The 23,669-nt window shown below is 36.0% G+C and overlaps 1 protein-coding gene across 5 annotated transcripts in view; it reads left to right on the top strand.

The window, feature by feature from the left end:
• The window catches only part of LOC100644578 (inactive rhomboid protein 1), a 284,993-nt gene that overhangs the window by 50,626 nt on the left and 210,698 nt on the right, over window positions 1-23,669 (top strand). The window contains exon 1 of one of the 5 annotated variants that reach the window (XM_048412098.1): window positions 9,899-9,919. The exons of the other annotated variants lie outside the window; for them this stretch is intronic. The gene's annotated coding sequence lies outside the window, so the exon portion shown is untranslated. Of the gene's footprint in view, window positions 1-9,898; window positions 9,920-23,669 lie in introns of those variants that run through there. 5 annotated transcript variants of the gene reach the window in all.

Below are 23,669 nucleotides of genomic sequence, written 5' to 3' on the forward strand. Positions count from 1 at the left end.
ACGTATGAAATCCTCGCCCATAGGGCGTGTTTCTATACGAGAGTGTCGTTCATTCATTAAAAATTTCATCAACGAATAATTTTACTGGAAATAACGTTTTAATATTTGCCAGAATAAAAGCGTGGCATTTTGCATCTCACGAAGAGCTTCTTCCTTGGAATTCTTCATTAATATATGAGGATAAGTTACAACTTCTATCTTTCACAGGGAAACAGTTTTAAAAATCAGTACATTGTCAATCTGTTTTATATTATCAAAATTGTTTTTAGGTTTAGAACTGTTTATTCGAACATTCGCGGAAAGACGCGATCGCGAGAAATCACGTCAACGGGAATCGTAAATTCCCGTTACGACTAGATAATCGACGCCACGAAATGATCGATCCTCTTATTTTTGTTAGGATAATAGGGGGTGGTTCAATCGAGTTTACACTGAATTAATAGGTATAAATTAATGTTTATTCCAACAACTTTACAAAGAAGATATAAATTGATAAGGTATAATTAAGTTTCGATTGATAACCAAAATTACAGTGTGTAGTACGCGACGTAAGCTTAGATGATGACGGTTCAAAAAATGCATAAAGACTCACTTTCTGTGAAGATGATGCTGCGGAGGAAAGCTTGTGATGGGTGAGCCTAATGACACGAAAAGAGCTGATTTGTTAAGGACAAGTTTCCGTTGGGAGAGTGAGGGGAAGACTTCGCTGTCAATTGGCTAATTTTCTAGGATGGTGGTTGAGGAAGGGTGCTAACCGCCCACGAGAGAGAGTTACTAGTGGGAGGCATCATACGTGAGAAAACTTTCCCGTGGTAAACAATAAACTTTTAGAAAACGATTTAATAAAGAGATGTTAGTTCGATCTGAAGGACCTTAGCTAGAAAATTCCTGAGATTTATGGTAGGTCCTTAAGACTATTAAGGGTACGCAGTAAAGATGTGCCATTTTGCCCGCGATGTGTGGCCTGGTCTAGATAGAGTGTCGTCAGACGTAAACCCGTGATTTTTCACCCCTTCGAAAATTTTCAAAGTATTCCTCGTCGTAATATTATACGATATCGAAAATATTAAACTATTGTTTGCCTTAATACAGTAATTATATTTCTGGCTCTCACAGAAGATTTCGTCGATTTATCAGTTATTTTTCGAAAGCTTTATCAGAACAAGAAAATCAACATAAATGCGATTTTCATATTCTATCTGTCTGCATTGCTTGGTCTCTTTCCCTTTTTGTCTCTGTCTGTCTGTTTGTCTGTCTCTCTTTCTCCCTCTCTTTCACTCACTAGAAGATCTTCCTGTTTCGAATCGTTTCCGTTCCATTATTTCCAGTTCGTCAAGTTGCCGAGTTTTGAGGTCAGCTCATATCGAAGTTTCAAGTCTCGCTACTTCGGCAGGTTATCAGTTCCTCTGTGCTGGACTTTCGAATCCACCGTATTTTAGAATTCGTGCTGCGATCAAACTTGTATACGCGTAAACTCTGAGCTTATTGTTAGTCAAATTAGTTCAGGCACATATTATAAGACATTTAGGAGATTATCATTCAGAAACGTGACCTTCTGTTGCACGACATTGTTACGATTTCTTCTGCAATCGTATTAACAATTATATACAATAAACACAAATGATAAACATAATAAATCACATTTCTTATCTCCTATTAGAGCAATTTCAAACTTCAACGTGTTGTCAGCCAATTCCATATTGAAAGCATATTTTCGTTTAATTTTATCTATCAGCTAATTCCAGTGAGAAAATAAGGATTGTAGGAATGATAGTAGAAACGTAAAGAAAATATAACTTAATACTACCACGATCTGTCCATCATGTTCAACCCAATTATATTTTTTCTAACTGTAACTAATTATTTTAATTAATTATAATTAATTATAATTAATTCTAACTAATTCAAAAATGTTCTCCAGTTTGAACAAGATATGCAAAGAACCTTACTGATATGCATAATCTCTCGTTACAAACCTACATTAAATACTTTCTTAAAACGTCACAAATTCTTTTTGTTCGCTACGCTGATTGCAAAATTGAAATATAAAAATTCCTGAATTGTAACGACGTTAAAATATTCCTGTTTTAGCCGACATGGCTGATTAGGGTGGTATATCCAAATAACAAACGCATTACCACGAATATACCGACCCTTCGTCTATATTCCAGCTCTTAGCAGAAAGAAATGTTTTCGGTTTTATTAGGGAAAGAATTTCTTAACAGCCGCGACAGGATGTTCAAATTGATTATCCCGATCGTTCTATTATATCGTCGGTAGCCGCAACGTCGGCTGCGATAGCATTAATGAGTGCAATTAATCCATGAGAATTAATGCGAGCGACAGCCGTCACGTATTCGCGTTCAATGCACGAGCGAGAAACATCGCCCGCCACCGTTCACCATCCGCCCACCCTTTTCCGCGATATTATTTATTACTGCGAACGGGTCGCGTTATATTTCGCGGGAGCCACCCGTTATATCGTGCCAACCAGCAGGAAGTGCCTTTTGCATTTCCCGGTTTGGACGTTGCATTTAATTGCATTCTCTCGTCAGGTATGTCGCCTATGAGGATCCTTATTTTACGGCGTTATTACGAGCGTCGGGTCTTCGTCCTCCCTCGACAACCAACAGGAATTTCTCGTTTTGACAACATAATAGTCGCCCGACTCCTCTCTCTTTTTTCCATCCATCTCTCTCTCTCTCTCTCTCTCTTTCTCTTTTCTCCCTCTCGTTCTTTCCTTTCTTTTTTCTTTTTTTTTCTTTTCGACACGGAGGATTTCGCAGCGATTTATCGCCAAAATCGGTCGTTCTGTGTCGGAAATTGCGACGAAAATATTGTTGATTCGTAGCACGAACCGTGACGAGGACCAGGTCGTTGATATTGCTTGAAAAATTCAGAAAAGAGAGTGAGGAGGAACGAATGGTCCAGTCGACTCGTGTCGAGTTCAAGCGTTCAATTATCGGGTTTTAATTCGTGCGGAGCGCGACGTTACGAGATGCGGAAATTATTGTTAAACTGCAATGACTCTTTTCGTTCCTTTTTTTTAATCTATCCCCTTTCCTTTTTCCCACTTTTTAAATTCTGCTTTTGTTACTCGCGGTGATGATTTTTTATCGTGCCTTTGGGGCCGATCGATCGATAGAGCGAGCAAATTCGGCAAACGCGACGATTTTACAGCCGTGATCGCGTTTATAGTCGAGAATGGAAATATCTATAAATTTGTGTGTGTATGTGTATGCGCACGTGCGTGTGTACGTAAGGTTCGTTTCGATGTTGCGTTAAAAGCATTTCTCTTTTTCTGCGTCCGTGTGACACGTGACTATGGCGCATCAAATGCAACCAGACGCAACGTCCGTGTTCTTGGTCGGCCTGCCAGGGCGTGGTTTACGCTCGCGATGAAACATCGAATCGAACCTGGCTTTTAAATAGTGGTTTGTCGCGGCAGATACACGAATGGTTAGGGAAAATCGAGGCACAGCAGTGATTTGCCGTGGATTACTCCTATCCATCAAAATGTCAAATTCCCTGTCTGTCGCTATGTGCTGCGCGTATCTCTAACTTTCTGCCTCATATTTTTTATTTTTTTGTTAAAATATGTCCAGCAAAATCGATATATACACGTTGTTTTGTGAGCTTTGATCTAAATATTTGCAGTTTTATTATTCAGATCATTAGAAAGAGACATACTATATCGAAGAGAGTCGTTCAAAGTCTAAGATCTAAAAGAGGAAGAAAAAAGATATACTAGCAATAAAATTTGCATTTTTCTTTGCCATTCGATATATTTTTAGTGCTTCTGCAACATCGAGAATTTTATTAATCTCTTCGTCATGGTTTCGCATAACTTTATAATTGTAGAGTTTTCTAGAGTTTAGTAACTTTTGTTCGATGATAAATGAACAAAAGTTGTAACTATTATACAACTTCCTATTCTTATTTAATAGCAGAGTTATTCTGCGGAATAAAATAACGTGTAAAATCCAATAACAAATAATGACGTAAATACGTAACCCGGAAGACGAATGGGTCATAAATGGCACGGGAATCGACTGAATTACTTTGTAACCTGTTTTTATTAGCCGAATTAACTGGTCCTTTTGTCTTTACCAAGAAACGAGAAAATAATTATACGGAAGGGATGGAATAACCATGACCATTTGTTATGAAATATTGCGTTATTATGCCAGGGAAGGTTGCTTTAAATTGAACAGGAATTTGACAGAGACAGCGACAACCCCATTGTGTTGCGCACGCGTTACGCTTCCGGTCCCAACCAGAATAATACCGGAAACAAATGCAAGACAAAAGGCCAGCCAGAAGGTCTTGGATGAAAGTGTTTCATAAATGTGCATTGCGTCGTGGCCTTCTGGCGGAAGTAGCGCAAGATGAGAATGCTTGTACCGTTGCGAGGTTATATCAATTACATTTCTCTTTACGTTTTTCTACAATTCTGAATTTTTTAATGCCTATTTTAAAGGTTTCTCTTCTCTAGTTGAAAAATTGTTCGTCTCATAAATAAAACTTTTACCATTCTTTTGAAACGATGTGAATTCTATAAGATTCTCGATGACGCGAATTGACGACAAATAAATTAATAATGAAAATTACAAATCTAAATATTGAATTAACGCAACGCGCTTCCCAATGGCGTGAAGTTTATTAAGCGTAAGTTGAAAAAAGGAAAAGTTCTAAATACAGAGGAAAGGAGAATCGTATCGAGTGGAGAATGAGATATTATTAACAATACTTCGAAATGTCTGCCGCTTTCCTCTCACGTTCATGTTGAAAGCAAAGCTTTTAAGGGCAAGGTTCTCGCAGTAGATGTAAGACGTCATTACGTTACCTTGACTAAAACTTCACCTTTTGTCCAGAAGTAGAACTTCGTCTGAGTACGCTGGTTAACTTTGCTATGTGAGCTTTTGTAAATGTAAGCGAGCTCTTGTATTGGAAGATTTTACACGAAATGCGTCACGTTTCAGATATATGTAAGTAATGATGCGTTATGGACGAAGAATACCGTTACAAACAGATGTAATTTTGCAGAATCCAAATTGCGACTATGGAACACCAGGAACACGAAGTGCAGTTTCTTTTTCTATTAAACTCTTGTCGATGATAGCTTGGAGACTTTTATAGCTGGTTCCAAGTTCAAGCCATTGATGTAGCGACACCGAAAGTTAAATGCAGTCAGTTTGTTCTTTCTAAACGTAACTGAAACAATGTATAAGGAACACTTTGTGTCACCTTAATCGAAGACCCTCGTTTCTTTAGGTTTCTGTCGATTTGCTGATCGACAGATTTGAAGATGTAGACTTTGACGTTTCAATGTTATATTAATTATTGTGGTTTATTTTTATCTCTGTATGCTAAAATCAATTTGTGAAAAATATGACGTATTATTTTGGATAATTTTTCAAATCTGATTCGTCTTATGTGAATGTTTTATTCTATTAACGTTAGGAAATTAGTACGCGAATCGAGCCCTGATATCGATAAAAATTCTATTAATAGGTATTCGTCTTGAAATGTTTTATTAAAAACAGTCGAATACTTGAAGCGTAAGAACTTCATAAAAGGAGATCCAATACTAAAAAAGAAGGAAATGCAAGAAAATAAAATGAGGAATTCCAGCAATAGCAGGCAGTATAGATGCCAAGACAAAGAATATTAACAATAAAAAAGAGGAAACGCAGTAAAAAAAAGTAGCATAACGATATAAAAGAAACTGTGGCAATGCAAGCACGCTTATTTTAGTACACTTTAAACAACTATCTGGCATAGACATCCACATTATGGTCCTTATATATCCATTTGTTTTCTCCGAAATGGTTCCGACCATCTGACCACTGCGATGATTTCTGGTAGGTTCATTCCGGTTCCAACTATCCTTCGTGGACAGTGTCCATCCAAGATTAACGTTAGGAAATAATCCATCACTTCACAGGCGCTTCCTTCTGTAATATTTTCCAGCAGTTATTTTCTATTGAGAAAAATGAGGAAAATGGGTTCATAATAATTTCAAATAGAGATTTTACATAAGAAATAAAAATAATGATTTTTATTATAATAATGGAGAAATTGGATCTGGATGGATATGTGTAAATTTACACAACGATCTTTACATAAAAAATTATAGTAATTGCAACAATTTTGCATCGAATATTAAACTGAACTTAGAAACTGAACATAAATCCATATTAATTCGAATTAGAACTAAACTTTGTATATAAAATCACAATAACGATAATCTTGATCGTAATAATAAAATTAGATATAGTGTCATACTAAGTGAAATCAAAGTAAAGTCTTGCTCCATAGAAAATCAAACAGGACTATAGCAATAGTAAGAAGATTTATTTGAAAAAGGTATATTCACGAAATTCTTGACATAATGTTACGTACACTATGTTTGTAACAAGACGCTCTATCTTACAAGATGAACTAATAAGGTTGCTTTGTATTTTCTGAAACGCAACCATAATCGTGGTTCATTCAATCATACTGGTGGATGTTGTACAGCGATGCTGGAAATTGGACGCTTCTCCGCTTCTCGTTCTCTTGATGCGTTACCTGATCCCTCGGTTGCCACGCTAAAAGCAAGTTATACCTTTCTGCGACACAATCCTCGGCCATATAGGGTGGCTGCAGCCTTTCGACAAGAAATAACGGTATACATAATTTCAACGGTGGAGACCTCCGCATTTTCACCAGAGTTAGTCCTAAATTACTTCACCTTACGCAACACTCGTGTAAATTTCAGTTTATTTTCAACTTTATTTTCTTCCTATCTTCTCATTTTCAGAGATACTTCTTAACGCCAGAAAAATACAATTGTGTCGAAAATGACCGTAGCAGGTTATTCGTCGGTACACTGCAAGTCCTAATGCATTTATGAGAAATCTGAGGGTGGAAAAATTCACAGAATGCGCGTAACACGCAGAACTACATGAAATATTCAAAGTATAGCACCTGTTATAATATTCAGCAAATGTAGCAAATCCTCGACTAGGTCCTACTTTTTTAGTCGTGTTCGTAAAATTATGCAATAATTTAGCAACTATAGCAACTGTATTAAAATCATGTTTTTTGCAAACACACATATTTTAAAGAAAAAAAAGAACCATTTCACAATATCTCCGTCGAAAAGAACAGCTAAAATTCCCAATTCGAAAAATTTCTTAGGCAAGCCAAAGCCAATGAATTCAAGAACAAAAGGAAAAAGAGTTGAACGCAAGTCGGAGATTTGTCGATGAAATAGAAATGGAAATAAATAATGATAAACGAGTATGAAAGAGAGGAGGCTGGACGTAGACTGGGAAGGAACAAAGACGTTGGTCGTTTAAAAGAGGGGTTGCATCGATGGCAGGGATCGAAGGGTGGCTCGGACAAAGAGCTGGCATCGACGAATGCTTCCATTCCCTCCCTTTCCAACCTCGTTTCTCTGTCTACGAAAACGCGTTTCACCAATCACCGACGAAATACATACACGGTGACCCGAAAATATCTACGAGCTGCTTCTGCCCTTCCGAAAGTTCCCTCTCAGCAGGATGGCCGTGGGGCTTTTCCATGAAATCGGGCATGGTTCTGGAAGACGAACGGTGCCAACTGTATGTCTCCGACACGAAGGAAACCCCCGCCAGCTTTTTCGATCGTAAATTTTCCTATCCGTATCTTATCCACGACGATATAGCTGCCATTTAACTATTGCCAGACTCCATAAGGAAATCTGCTTTCTTTAGTCAGTGCTTGCCCCCTCCAAACGCCTATATGTAATGGTATAATGGTATATTTGGAGGATTTTGCTTTTTCCTAACTTTCCCCGCTTCTATCTATTTCACCCCTTATCTGTCGGTTTCTCGACCCGTTTTATCAACGATAAAACGGAGGTCTTTGGATATCGAAGACCTTCGTGCCAGAGTTCGCTCGTGTTAACACGCTGTGGATCTTATATTTTATTGTTAATCGTGACTAGTGGCCAGATATCCTTTTGGCTGGAATTACTTGTGGTAGTTGGTGCTATTTGAAATCGTTGGCGCGTTCGATATTTACAGCTACATACGTTTCTGATTTCAACTTCAACCATTGAAGATACATATTAATTCCTATGGCTTTTTATCTTTGAGGTTTCGCAAATTTGACCGGATACCTGGTATCGGTTTTGTCATGAAGTTATCATCAATGCCACTTGAAAAATCGTCCATTTAAAGCTCCTGTTATTTTTTACATTTATCTGAATTTCGAGCGTTACAATTGTTCTCATCGATATCCATATTTCCATCGTTACTTCCGAGCATAAAATTTGCGACGAGTTGCCGACGAATATATCGTTGATTTACCATATAACAAGTCGATCTGAAATTGCCATTTGTTACTGACCTATGATCGTTAAGAGTAGACTTGGCAAAAGTAAGATGTTTTGTCATTCGACTGCAATGTGTTAATAGGTAATATTTGTTTCATGGCTTCGATAGTTGAAGTTTGAATATCCGGCTAATAGGATGCGTAAATATCCAGAACCATGGGTCGGACTATTTCGGTATCCAGATATCGCACCGTTTGGATTACGTTTCAAAGGAAATGTTATCTCTGGATATATTCGACTACCCTGACGGTATATTACTTTGAAAGTAAAATAGGAATGATATTTCTGATTATAATGGACACATTTGTAGAATCGAATTTTACTTATGTCTAGCGGGCATTTTGAAATCGATTTTATGTAAATTCAGAATTCATCGTAACAGTATTATCATTGGCAATATGGTGTTTTATTTTACTAATTAATTACGTTAAATGAATACGAATTTTTCAATTACTTGGAGGACAGTGACGCCAGAACTACGAAGTCGTACAGACTCTCTCATTATAATTGTCGATCGCGGACGTCATTATGTTATCGATAATGCCTGTCATTCCATTGGAAAACCATTATCGACAGAAATTTTTACGTGGCGGCCACCGTATTTCACTGATCTTATTTTTGTCTTTCTCTTTCACCGATGAAACCGAGGAAGGACGAATACCGTGAGTTGGCTGCCGTTAAAAATTTTATCGGCCGATAAAAAATAGAATACACGGACTGGAATGTGATATGCTTCGATGGTGGCGGTTTATACTTTGCCAGGAATACGTGTTATGGTTAGCGAGAAAATTAACAATTCGCGGGAAGAATGCGCCAGGGAGAAACGGTGAAAAGATATTGTGTCAACCTTTCATAGCTACCATCCATATAGTAGTAATGATTTGCGATATCGCGATATGTATTGGCATCGAAAAATTTTATGGGAAGGATAAGCGCGTCGTGAAAGAAAAGCGAAAGAGGAATACAACAACGTGTCGGGCTATTTTATTTGGGTGCGCACGAAGCTCGCGATTTTAAATAAACTTTCTAGTATTTGGCAGTCAGTTTTCTCCTCAAGATCAATACAGGACGCTTTGGTATTGGAAAGCCATCTTCCAGCGTCTCTTTGCTCTCAGTTTTTCGTTCCCAGTCGTTCGTACATATTCCAACTAGATTGTGCATAGTTGCTGGTTTGCATATGCCGTTCACATGCCATTTCTGTGATGTCATGGTGTTTACATTCTATTATACTTGACGCGACGTCTGTTCCTATTCTCAACACCGATACACGTTCGGTGAAACTTCCCATTAAGATACGTTTTTCCACGGATACAGAAAGAAGTTTAAACTCGGTATATTTTCTCTGGCCGTCTGCTGCTGTTTTATTTTTAATGTTTTCATCGCGATATAGCCTTCTTTGTACGATGAAACGCGATATGAAAGCGTACAACACGTTCTTTTCCATTAAAAGCAAAAATCAGCTAGAGAAAGTCGAATCAATTTTGTATTTTGTTTTTGTTCCAGGTACGTGTTGATGTTCCACTGAGACGTCGTCCGTTCAAATATCGTCCGGATGTGAGTAGAAAGAATCGATTTTATTGAATATAGATACTAGAACTACCAAACCTTATATCGTACTAAGACAGAATTTATTTATTATTATCGTATAATTATTTATTAATAATTACTAATATATTTTATATATTATTAAAATATATGTTAAAAATCGGTAGTTCTAGTGTTAGAAAGAACTTGAATTAAAATTAATTTCGTTCTATGATAAACAGAGTCTCTCTACAGTTAAAAAATTCGATTTTTATCTTCATTTGTGTAGTTTAGAATACTTTAATTTTTATTCAATGTTTCAAAACTGAAAGGATTATTAAAAAGGGAATGCTATAAGATGGTTTATATCTCACATTTAAGCTTATTATAAATTTCTCTAAATTTTTCCTAATTCTAAAAATATCAATTAAATCCATTAGAAGCTACATTGATCAACTGCATAAGTTGAAAGTAACAGAAATGCGATGATGTTAGACATTACAAACACTACTTTCTAAATGTAAGAATTATCTGTGTATCTCTTCGTTATATAATAATCTCTTGTAATTTATTATTATTTGTGATGTCATCTGACTATGAACGAACTTATAAAAGTACGTCATTTGTTTCTACAGAATTGAATATTAATCACGTACTTATGCGATGTAATTAGGAAATTAATAAAAAGCGGAATTGATCAATTTAGTGATTTGGGTTCGTGTATTTTGTGGCGTATAAAATCTTTTTATAAAAATTTATAAACGATCCAGGAGAATGAACTTGAATTAGTCCGGCCTCAAGAACAGAACTCCACTCAAGCATTGACGTTTCAACAACGTCTGACCTGTACATCATTTTCTCTTTACCTTTATATTCGTCTTTATTATGTCTTCAATCGACACTTATCAGCCTTTTAACTACGTAGGAATTTTTGGTTGAATGGCTACTTCATCCTACTGTTGTATTGTTATCCTCAAATTTATTTGAATTGACATCGTTACGATGAAAATGGCGAATGCAAACTACTCTGTTGACCAGAATCAGAAGGATAATTAATGTCGCCGAACGAATGCACGCGATTAATTAGGATAGGTACCGTGACGGTTTCAGACAAATTGTTCCTGGTTCGTGTTCCAGTCACTATTGAACCACGTTTCTTTCGTCGTTCGATTTATGCGCAACGATTCGATTTCGTCGCTAATTGATTTCATTCGCGCGATAGCGACTTGATTAGCGGTTGCTGCGTGTTTCGCATCTTGCGACTCGATCTAGCGTGTAAACGTAGGTACTGTTCGTAATTTCATTAATTTTGGTCTACCTGTTAATATTACTTGTCTTTTAGAAATTTCATTTTTTCGCCACATATATTCTTCTTGTTTCTTCAATCCTTCGGATTAATAGCATTTTACGTTCATTGTTCATGGGATGTTTTGTACAAATCCAATTTTGCAATGTTTCCATTTCACTGGACGATATGAATATACAATACGTACACTGAATATACAATACAATTGTGAAAAGAATATAATTATAAAAAAGCATCAAACGAGGTTCTTCGTATCGCTGATTAATCTTGAATATTTTGTTTTTTGATTTAATGCAAAAACGTAGTAAAATATAATAATCCGTTAAAATGCCAATAATAAAACGCAGTGAACGTAGTAGCTTGGAAAAATTGATTCCACAAACTGGTAATTTAACAGATACCGCATTTTCTCGATAGTTGTATGATTTACACTATACAAGTGTCCGATTATACGCGTAATTATTCTACTTGCTGGACCGTGTGCGGATTTTTTTGTTGTCTAACCATATACGCTCCTATTATACTTACCGCGTCTCCTGCATAATATACACTTTACTTTTTATCCTGTATATTTGCTGTTTCCATTTATGTGACATTTTATCAGCTTTTTATACACGTCCGTTTTCATTTGGAAATTTAATTCTTTCAATTTTAAATATTTTTGTTACAGTAGAAATCCATTTATCGGCCTTCCATTTACTGCAATGAAATATTAGTTACTGCACGATTAAACGATTATCCTTTCACGATTGAATCCAGTTATCTCAATGTTAACTCTCATTATTTGAACAAGAATCATACGTAGTATGGTGATTTATTCTTGTATAAAGGGTCATTATCTATACTTTCAGTTGCGCACTTATGAATAGTAAACATACGTAAAAGATTGCACGATTGAAGCTTTCGTTTAATCTAATTGACGACGTAACTTTTCACTTTCCTTATTTATTTTTGTAAAATCAGTTTTCAATCACTTGGCGAGTTGTCAAATAAACATCAGGCTGTGAAAGTTAAGTTGCCTCTCGTCCATTGTACGACTGGAAGCACCCTCGGCCGAATTAGCTCACTTCGAAATGGCGGATGCTTTTAGTGCACTTCATGTCAAAGACACGATTTACATCAAGCCGATGACGTTCGATATTTCAACCTTGGCTCACCAATCGGCGGTCTATTGACCATAATCTTTGTGCTATCCTAGTGACGCTCGGTTATTAAAAATTGTTGTCTCTTCTGAAAACTGTTTCGCCAAATGTTTTTATATTCACTCGTAGCATATAAACTTCTCACCGGTGTCGATGAGTTTTCAAAGTTTCAAACGTAGCAGGGTTTGTTCGACGTATGCTTTTTTTCATTTACTCGCGTAATTCAGCTACGCAGCAAATATTTGTCGTGCTAATAGATTTCAACGGAAAATTTTCCGTGCGTTTCCAGCAGACGCTTTGAGAGATTTACGAATCATTTACCTTACGGTATAACCAATTTGTGGCTTTTGTTCCGTAATTACACCTTAACCAAAGACCACTGTAATTCAATATTATACTCTCCGTTCCTACAATTTGATGGCATAAATATCCCTATTCATTAGGAGACGAAGTAATGACAAGGAATACAACTTTTCGGATGTATGGTCTTTGAATAAGTTGATATTTGAAGCGTAGTTTCAGGCTGAGAAATATGCGAAGTTCAACGTACTCGTACAATTATTAGATATAATTTATTATATGCCCTAACTCTTGTAAACAGTTTTAACACATTCTTCCTACGAATATCAGATCGTAATCTTATATGAATACAACGTTCTGAATGACTAATCGTTTGCCTGATAATCTAGATTAATCGACACGTTACGAGACAGGCGGAAGTTCTAATGTTTATGAATGTTAGCACATGTCTTCATATAATAATAATAGCTGTGTAATCTGTACATTATTGCACATTTAAAATTCCTACAAATCCATAAATACCTATCACGATTAGTCCGGATAATCAATGTTGCATTACATCTCGAAGCTAATTAAACGCACGGTGGAACATGGCCGTTGATTAAATGGAACGACAGGAGTAAGTGGCGTGAAAAACGGGCGGTTTAAAGGGACGCGTCGTGAAACTAATTCCGTTCGAAGGGGGCGAACCGCAATATCAACGCGGGACCGCAATAATCAGCGTAATTGCCAGTTCGCAGGCAACAGAAGCGAAACGGTCCTCGAATATTCATAAACGGGGTAAGAAGGTCGGGAAGTTTGGTGAAAAGCGTTCACAACGACAAGTACACGAACGGCATCATCGGGAAAGTAATCCTCTGTTGGACGCAAAAAACCGCGTCCCTACGTCCACCAGGGAGACCATAATAGTCATTACGTCCTCGAGAATTCTCTTTCTCTCTCTTCCGCTGTACCGAGCATGACACGGTGAAATTTCCCGCATCTCCTCTATCCGTATGAACGCACAAAGATAAAGACGATTGGGAGACCGGAGAAGTCGACGCGAGTTTTCATCAAACTTTTCTAACTTGCGTTTCCCTTGAAACGTTCCTCTACCGGCAACTTTTCTTGATTACACGAAATTAGAGGGAACCTCTTATCCGCGGTACTTCTTCTGTTGGAATCCATTCGTCTAAGATGTGTCGTTTTGACCGAGACGATATAGAAAGAGAGAGGGAAAGAAATCGAGAGAGAGGAAGAGAGAGAGGAGATAGGGGGTGGGAGAGGTGTGTAGGTGGAGAACGCTTAGCTTGATATTGATCGACCTTCTCCCTCCAGTTTCGCCTCACCCTTTTCCACCAGTTTCCTCGCTCTTTCTCTCTCCCGCTTTCCAGGCTGCACCTACAGGCTGCTCCGTTTCCGTCGATCAACGTGACTGTTTCTTTTCACGCCTATCCTCTCTGAAAACACCGACTTTTCCGGCGTTGTCCCGTAGATTGATAGCGTTCGTACTATATCTTTCCTTTTACGGCCGAGAACATTGTTTATGGGTAATTTTTTTGATTTTAATTTTAGTATGATTTAAGCGCAGGCTATCATTCTCCGAGGTCCAAGATTTTGGAATATTTCTGGTAGGTTAACTTTATCGTTTAAAATTAATCATAAGACGTACAGTTATTTCTGAGAAATATGACAAGAAAATAGAAAAGGTGGTATGCAGATGTGAAGAGAAAAGAACCAGCGACAAACTGGAATTTGTTGACTTACAATCATGCTAAGTTTGATGATACATGGAGGAATTATACGCACATATATATGAATCATGTATATATAGCATATAAAGAAGCTAGAAAATCCTCGGATCGAACAAAATCGTAAATAAATATACCGCTGTTGACTTATACATTTTCAAATAATTCCAAATAAATAAATCCATTTATCTGTAGTGAATGGTATTTGGTTCTGTGATAAGTAGAGTATAGATCGTGAACCGACGATTTCTCGAGTAATTCTCGCGCGCTGCTCCTGTTTAAACTCGTCACAGTTGAAATTTCCTTATCCAGGGAATATAGCATTACGATGATACGGTTTTACGACGTGGCATTGTCTGGAGTTTTTCATGGAGGTGTATCGCTCTCGTCTACCCCTTCCAGCCTTTTCTCTTTATTCATGAAGTCACGGGACCCACCTTTATTCGACAGATAGCACGAATCGCTTCAATTTCCTTCCGCATGGTATGACGTACACCGCTCGCCTTTATCGGATTCCAACAAAGGAATCGACGGTAATAATTTAATGTCACCGTGTCCCTGGGACCGATATTGTGTTTTCCCGTTGGTTAGGGACGATTCCATATTTTATAGTATTTCACGTATCATCAGATAGATTATTATGCATCATTGACACGGAGAGGAATGATGAAGAGGAAGTTTGATAAGATTGTTAACGCTTGAATAACGTTGGATCGTAAGTAATTGCTAGAAAGGATTTCTTTGTGCAAATTTATATTCTTGTTGATGTAATTAAGGAAATAAAAATGGAGATTTGTTTCAGCTACCAAATATTATAACAAACTGTACTTCGTCTTAGATATTTTATATATTTTTGCAATAATATATATATTCGCAGACTAATAACGATAACTATGCTTTTTAAAATAGAATATACTAATAGGAAATGCATCCGAGGCCAATCGCCATTACGGTCTGTCCATAAACAGACGTCTTTTTATAAAAATATGTAGTTGCAGGTGTATTCCGTGGAAGCTAATCTCTGAAATTTCATATCGCAGTTCCGAGCATTTGGTTCTGGGAGGGTCGATTAATTCCGCGTATGCAACGGCAAATTCAATGCGATCGAACTAATTCCATTTCATTAATCTACTTACGTATCTATAACTTCGACGAATAAACCAACGTGTAAATTAGTAAATTATACACAGTGAAGCGAAAACAGTTCTTCTTATTATTTTATTATGGGCTACATTTTTGTCCATCCTTATTTCGGTCACTGAAATTTATTGCTTCGAGAAATTATCGTTACAAAATGGTACGCCTGTTTCCCTAATCACGATTCCTAAACGAAGCTAACGATAACAAAACCGTCTGACAAAATACGTTTCAAGATATCTCCCATTTCAACTCTTTTCACGATATTGATAAATACACACGCTGATTATATAAAATTTCTCAAAGCAACGAAGGAGATGACACAGTGTAGCCTTAATTCCATCACTCGGTCAATGCATGCCCTCGGGTGGCCATGCATAAGGAACTTAATCAAGAGACTTTCATCCCTGTTTTAACGCGAATGCAAGTTTCCAAGGCCGGGAGTGGAAAGTTTCGATTCTCCTGGCAAGACTTTTAACGCGCTTCACGCCGAATCTACAATTACAGACCGAACTAAGAAGCGAGGATCGCGACAGAAACCATTTTCAGACGATTCTCCGTCTTTTACCTTCATTTACTACAACCTTTAAGTTTCGCACTTGTCATTTTTTCTTAACGAATATATGATACACGTAGGGATCTTCTCATTCCTTTGTTACTGTATCAAAGATTAATGGTATTTCGTAAAATACGACAAGTTTCAATATTCTGTGCAAAATTCAAGATTGACTTTTGAGGTATTGAAGCTTAGATGACTCAGATAACTATACTTCTCTGTTCTCGCCGAGCTAATTGAGGAGTATTAAGTATTCTCGCCAGTCTTAGAGAATTTCAATTTTCACATTGGTCGTGTCGATTACTCCCAAAATCACGTTCCAAGGGTTCGTCGAGTCGTAATGACCTTCGCAATAAATGAAAAACAAAGTTCCTTGGTCGTGGTTGAATTTAGAAATTACGCGATTCGTCATCGTTCGTGCTGTATGTAGGAAAAGTTTGAAACAGAAACGATTTCCTGGTTACATTCGTGTTTAAGAATCGTGACTGTGGACGTACAATTTATTTTCCGCTTGCGTTTCCGCCGTTTTTCAAGCCTGTCCTTAATGTCCTATGAGAAATCGGCGGGGAATGTCCTGAAACGTGGCTCCTGGCGGATGAAAGGATCGTTTAACGACCATTTTTTCGCGGTCCATTAAATACATTGTTCGTGTCGCTACAGTCTGTCTTTGGGGAGCTTTTAAAGCGTGTTTACAACGCCGAATCAATCAAATCGTGGCTATTGCTACCATCATGTGCCACTCGTGTCGCTAGAAAGCCAGTTTATTTTGGAAAAATTGTAAAGAGAAGAGACATTTACTTATTAACATATTGGTCGTACTCGCTTGATATTCGAGTCGACGCATATTTTTGTAAATTAGAAATTACAAAATTTTTAAGTTAAAGATCTGTCTAATGTAAAATCAATATGCAAGTGAATTTTATATGAAGATTATTATTCGTACGTAGCAGATTATTATTAGCATAAAATCGTGTACATTAAAAATTACGAAATTTTTAAGTTGGAAATCTGCATAATGTAAAATCAATATGGAAATTGATTTTATATGAGAATTATTATTAGTATGTACTAGATTATTATTATCATAAAATCGTGTATATTAAAAATTACAAAATTTTTAACTTAAAGATCTGCATAATGTAAAATCAATATGAAAGTAGGTTTCATATGAAAATTGCTATTAGTATGTAGTAAATTATTATTGGTATATAGTAGAAGCAACGAATGAAAATCTGATTAGCAGAGACTGTATTAAACATTAAAGGGTGTTTGTTATCTTCTGGGAAGATCTAGAACAGAGAAGGGTCAGCTTCAAGATTCTTAATGGTAAATGGAGATTAGGTTTCGGAATTCCAGACCATGATGATCAAGTTAACCCTTATGAAAGATAAAGCTATTGAATTGCTATCAGTTGAAAGTCATTTTGTGAAAGTTTATAAAAGTATCTGAAGTATATTCGATGCAAGATATCTTTTACTTGCAATCAAAGCAGCTTAATATCAAAATATTATTTCTTTTAAAACAATATTTTATTTTTTAGGAAATACTTTCTTGCATCTGCTGTCCCGAGTTAAATTTATTTATCGTTCTAGTTCCATCTGCGAATATACTTCGTTAATTGTTTTCAATAATGTTAAAATTTTTTATTGCTTCATCGTTAATTGAGTCATAAAATCGATGGCCTTTTTGGATTAACGCGTCGCAAGCTTCACGAGGGCTATGAATTCATAGAAGCTGCAAGTTAAGTGCATTGCAAAGTGCACACAGCTTCCGTTTTATAGCAGACGGGTAAATTTAGCGTATGCGAAATTCAGGACACATCAGTTGTAGACTGGGTGATACTCATGGTCTCGAAACTTTGGCATACGTTGGATCTAGATTGCGTTGGATGTGGACTGTGTTAGATTCGGACTATGATAGTTCAGCATATCCTGAATTTAAACTGTACCGAATAATGGCCATTATACATTATTGGATGGTGTTTGCTAGGTATAGTGTTCTCTATATATAATCATACTAATCTTGGACTTTAGTAAAAACACACAGAATCTTCTAATTGGATTATATCGCAAATTTACGGAAAGTTGTTATTCTATAATTAGTGGAAACTATTTGATTATTGTTATTCGTGACGGAAAATAAATCTTCATTAATGATAGTAATTATTTATTAAAATTTTGCGTAGTAAAGATTGTAATAACTATGACTAACCTATTTCGAAATGAAAATTTTAAACCAAACATCGACTAAAAGATTCCTTCTTTTAGTTTATCATATTACTAAACTTAAAGATTTAGAATCACAAATTATTCGCTTAGACCAAGTCTTAGACGTAGTCCCCAATTTTTGTCAAGAAAAAGAAAAGAAGAAAAGAAAGGAGAAAGATTAAATTATAAATCGAATGATTTTACCAGTAGTAAAAAATATATTCTAACGAAAAATAGTAATTATTTAATAGTTACAAATTGGGTGATAGGATCGATTACCCGTTAATTTATCTATTAATTTATCTATGTCCCTGGACGAATGGAAAACACAGTGGAGTAACTACAAATCCAATCGAATTTAACTTTCCTTGTACTCGAAACTTTCCACCCTCTATTTGCACGCGATGTTGTGCACAATTATATGCGATGCAACTTTACCGAAACGATTCATAGACACGAACGAACTTCACTGAAAGGGAGAACCCAAAGGCAGAATCAATTGAACGAAGTTGAATCTCCTTGGTCATCGGAAGAACCAGAGTTTCGTAGATCTCGTATTCGCCTCTGTTTGTAGGACAATATATTAATTATTAACCATTATACAGTTATAATTACAATATTCTAGTCTATATTCTATAATGTTCTTGCTCCACTATTTCCTATAGTTTTTCCTGTATTTTCGTATATTTACTACATATATATAGACTTCGTAATGCAGTAATGATAGTTCGAATTAATCTAAATAAAATTTCTTTCTTCTATTCAGGTACTTGTAGAAAATCCTTGGAATACCAATATCATGCTTTTAATGAATTTCTTCGTTATTCATCTCCCTTTTCCGTTGTTTCACAGTATCTTTATGTTTTCAAAAATGTCAAATCCGATTCAATAATAAATTTCTGACATGAATTTTTAATAATTGATATTAATCGAGACAACAAATCTTTTCGCAACTGCTATCTAATTCATCGCGAGATGTTTTTAGAATATTGTTAGGAAATCGGTTGTGAAAGCTCGGAAGACTCTTGTGAAAGATCGGAAGATATTTCTCTTGGCATATTCGTTGAAGTATTCCTCCGGAGGGCGGATGCTAGGAAAGCAAGAGAAAATATTTAAGGATTTCCTCCATGCAGAGAGGATAAAAGTACCGTTCAGCTCGATAAATTTTAAATCATTTTATCTCCGCAATACAAAGCTGACATAGTCATTGTATTTATCTCTGGAGGTTGCTACTGGTTCCTAGGAAACTCCCCTGCATATTTAACGTTAGCCTCCAGACTGCTTAATAAAGCTGTATGAAAGACTAACACTATTCTGCTTGACGAACAGACTGACACTATCGTCTATAATTAAAGGAAATTGTACTGAGTTTATTTATGTAAGTTGATCTTATTGAGTTGAATAAAAAATGTGCACTTTTTTATTTTATTAGATACGATAAACAACGATGTAATTCTCGTTACTTTCTTTCAATGTATCATGAGTTTTTTAATTCTGTCTTTCTAGAATCTTTCTAATTTCGCTGATAAATAATCCTAACTTTTTCAGGCACGTTGTTACAATTTTCTTATTTCGAAATTATCTAAATTAAATTTTTTTCAAATTAAAAATTACCCGAAGATTGTATTACTGGCATAAATATTATGAGGATAAATACATATTCTTAAATATGAGTATTTTTAACTCAAATTTAAAAGATTCAAAGGATATTTCTAATCTTATCGCTTCCTATGAAAATAATCAAAGATTAAAGATTTTAATAGCTAAACTATTTGTTTCTGCTTATCTCGTAACAGATGGGAAATAAATTTCGTAGGGAAAATGATAGATTTAAGTTGGGAACGTGGCAAATGAACGTGTTAATGGCTGATATGAAAATTTTGATACGTTCCCCTTTTGAACGTTTGCTCACATTTATTTACGATCTACGTGCGTGGTCACACACGCAATGCGTTCTATAAACACGCAATGTTTGCCAACGATAGGGTTCACAATTAGGTGCTGACAAATTATTGACTAATCAATTATGCCTACAAAATTGTTTGCAACATTAACCATACCGCATCACGCAATTTAGCGAATGTATTGCGAACCGTATGACCATGTATTTATGAATTATGCCAGATATTTCAAGCCTGATATACGGCGTAGCCCAATAATCATAGTACGATCAGGGAAAGAGTATCAAAAATAGAAAATAACATTTTTTCCTATTTGAAACTTTGTTTTTAAGGATTTCAAGATTTAAAGATACAAAATAAGTTAGAAAGTGCGTAACTATACTTAACTTAAAGAGCTGGACAAAGTTTTGAACAATTTTTTTATTATTAAAATGAATGTTAGAAATAATTTCAAATTATTGTTTTATTTTATTTCTCCGATTTGTGTTAGAATGTATTGCGATGAAGCTGCTAGGTGTCTTGGTAATCTAAAATTTCTTTCGCATTTGAGATAGTCAAGGATCAAGGAACGTGAAGTCGGAAGTCTAGTTCCTCTATGAATATTTAGCATTCTTTATAATCTAATTCGGATTCGGAACTATACGCTTCTTATTTAAGGAACGTCTATTCGAGCTACTAGCGGAGCGCATTGAAAAATCATAGTTCTTACAATTTTGAAGAAAGCGTCATTGAAATTTTTAACGGAGCACAAGACTGCTAATTTAGTTTAAGGGTAAAATAGGTTTTCTCTTTTTTTGATACACAGTAGCATGTGAAAGTATCGGGATATTGATTTTTTGTACTGTTATATTTTAAATATAAAATTACGATAGTAATCTCGTAGCGTTGTATTAAATTAAACGGAATTTTACATACGAATGATATTTTCCATTCAATTTCAATCTACATGTATACCAGAATAAAAGAGAAAAATTGATATCATTTTAAAATTAAATTGTATATTTCATTAATGGCAAAAGTTACTTAATTCTCTGATATCCAATGGCGTAATTGCATATTTTGGTCATAGGAAATGCATGATGTGCCAGATACGTCATTGGAAACGTCAAAGGGTAAACTATTTATGCAATGAGAACAATAAATTTCTGATCACATTGTAATAATTATTATCGATTGATTATTGCTGTTATTGAATATCATCGACATGTGTTGGTTAACTCGATGCTTAGAAACTATATTGACTATTTGAAATAACTAACGGGCGTAGTAAAAAAATGTACAAATTTTATCCAAACACGAATTGAGTACAGAAAACAAATAAAAAATTTCGCTAAAAGTTTCTAAATTTCCATTACGGGCATGTATAATGCCAACAGAGACCTAATAGGAAAAGATCGAAGATTTTGTCATTTACTATGGTTTTGTCCTCTATACCACATTAAAATCCTATATTCTATTATGCAAGCTCCATTTCAAAATCTGTGCTACATTTCGTTTTTCTGTAGCTCGAATTTTATTTACACGTTAGAGAAGAACGCTACACTCTGCTTTGTACTCTTTTAAATACAGAAATTTAGAAGACAGTAATCGTTGTAAATGTTATACTAATAAGGCAATAAAATAAAATAAAAGAAATGTATGTAACATATACCGATATGAATCACGCTAAAAATGTTCACACAAATCAAATATCCAAATTAAAGCATTTATTATAACATCTAGCGAGCGAAACGAGTCCCTGTTTAGATTTCATTTTTCTAATTATGTTCGTGAAAATGTGAGATTGCGTAAAGTTCTTCAGTCTACTCATACCGAGCTCTGCGTATACCCACGAAATGTTACGTTACAGTTTAAAAGGTAAAAATATTCGGAAGTATATCCGTGGTAATGTATTATCCGTACGTTGCATTAGCCGGTTGCATTAGTCAGGTTTCGTCTGAACGTCCCTGGAGTGAACCAGATACTTTCCGCGATTGTCTCGTAGTGGATTTGCATAGTAGTCTGAATAGTGGTCGCGATACGGGCGCATTCTCGTAGGAATATGCATTCTCCTAGGTATACAGGAACATTATAGCTCAGAGGGAAACTAATGGCTGGCACGCCGATTAATTGACAACTGTCCCGTGCACGTCAGTAGGAGATTTCGGGACTGGTGATTCCGATACACATAGCGCGCGAGAGAGTAACTCGGTGTGTCGAGTATCGAAATCAATTCGATCGCCAGCAAATTAATTGGCAACGGAGCGTGTCGCGGCTGCGTATCGAGCAGAGAGATTGCCTTGCCGGAGAATTGACGTATCGCTCTCGGCGGAGCTGCAATTTCCGGATTACTCGGGATCGACTCCCGGATCCGCGAAAATTTCGTTCCGTAACGGCGAACGTTGTAATCGAAGTTCCGTCACGTCCAAGAAATCCCATGCAAATCAGAGCTTCTGTTGCCCCGTTATGCAATTTTCAACTCCTCATTACCAAATGAATATTAAAATATCTGTAATGTATTAAATTTCGAACATTGGATAGTCGAATATATTAGCCATTGTTTACGACCACGTGTAACTCTAACTTGCCAGCGAATGCAAACTGGGCCAATATATTGTTTATGCAACATAAGTATTTATTATTTTATAGTAGTTTATCTCGCTCTGTTACTAGTTTATCATCGGTTATTTATTATTTGTAATAATCTATTTCATGGTCAGTGTAATTTTAAGCAAAATCGTGTTGATGTGAGTTAAGGATAACAAAGAAAATAAGAAGAAGCACACCGCTAAGAAGTACGACAGACAAATTATAATAGTAATCGAGAATAAGTAATTTAGTAAACTAAAATGTAATCTAAAATACGATAAAGAATACATATACATAGTTGAGTTTATTATCGGACATTATGCGTTCAAATAGAATAACGTAAGAAGGGCAAAGTTTTCCTGGAAGGAATATTTCTAATATTCGTGAATATTACAATTTTTGTATATTAAGCTTTGGATAGTCGAGTATATTATTGGATAGTTTGAATAGAGCACGATAAGGAGAGAGTAGAAAGTTCTCCTGGAAGAAATATTCCTATATTTGCAAATATTTATGCATCTCTACATCTCTTTGCAGCGACATTTCAATATTTTTGCGGAACGACGGCGTGAAATTTATTTCCACGCTGAGTTCCATCGTGAATTCTCAGCCGTGTGTGCCACACATTTCATTTCTACGGGATGGCGATCCGCGGTAACAAACCATCGTTCGAGACACGTTTTGCGGAGAAGTTGCTTCGTTAACTTGCTCGAATGTCTCTCGTTGTTGCTGATTTTCCCGTGGCTGCCCGGTTCCAACCTATTTCGCCTGTATATCGTCGAAATCATGCAAACAGCGAGATATTTCGAGGTGCAGCATCAGCACGAATTTTGTTTAAATCGTTTCGATGATTTCGTTCATCTCTCCGCGCAATTCGTACTGTACTTGAATCGATACTGCGAATTCCAACTGCATGCCTTTATATTTATGAAA

Source organism: Bombus terrestris, chromosome 14 (genome assembly GCF_910591885.1).
Source record: "Bombus terrestris chromosome 14, iyBomTerr1.2, whole genome shotgun sequence".
In the NCBI taxonomy this organism is placed as follows: domain Eukaryota; kingdom Metazoa; phylum Arthropoda; class Insecta; order Hymenoptera; family Apidae; genus Bombus; species Bombus terrestris.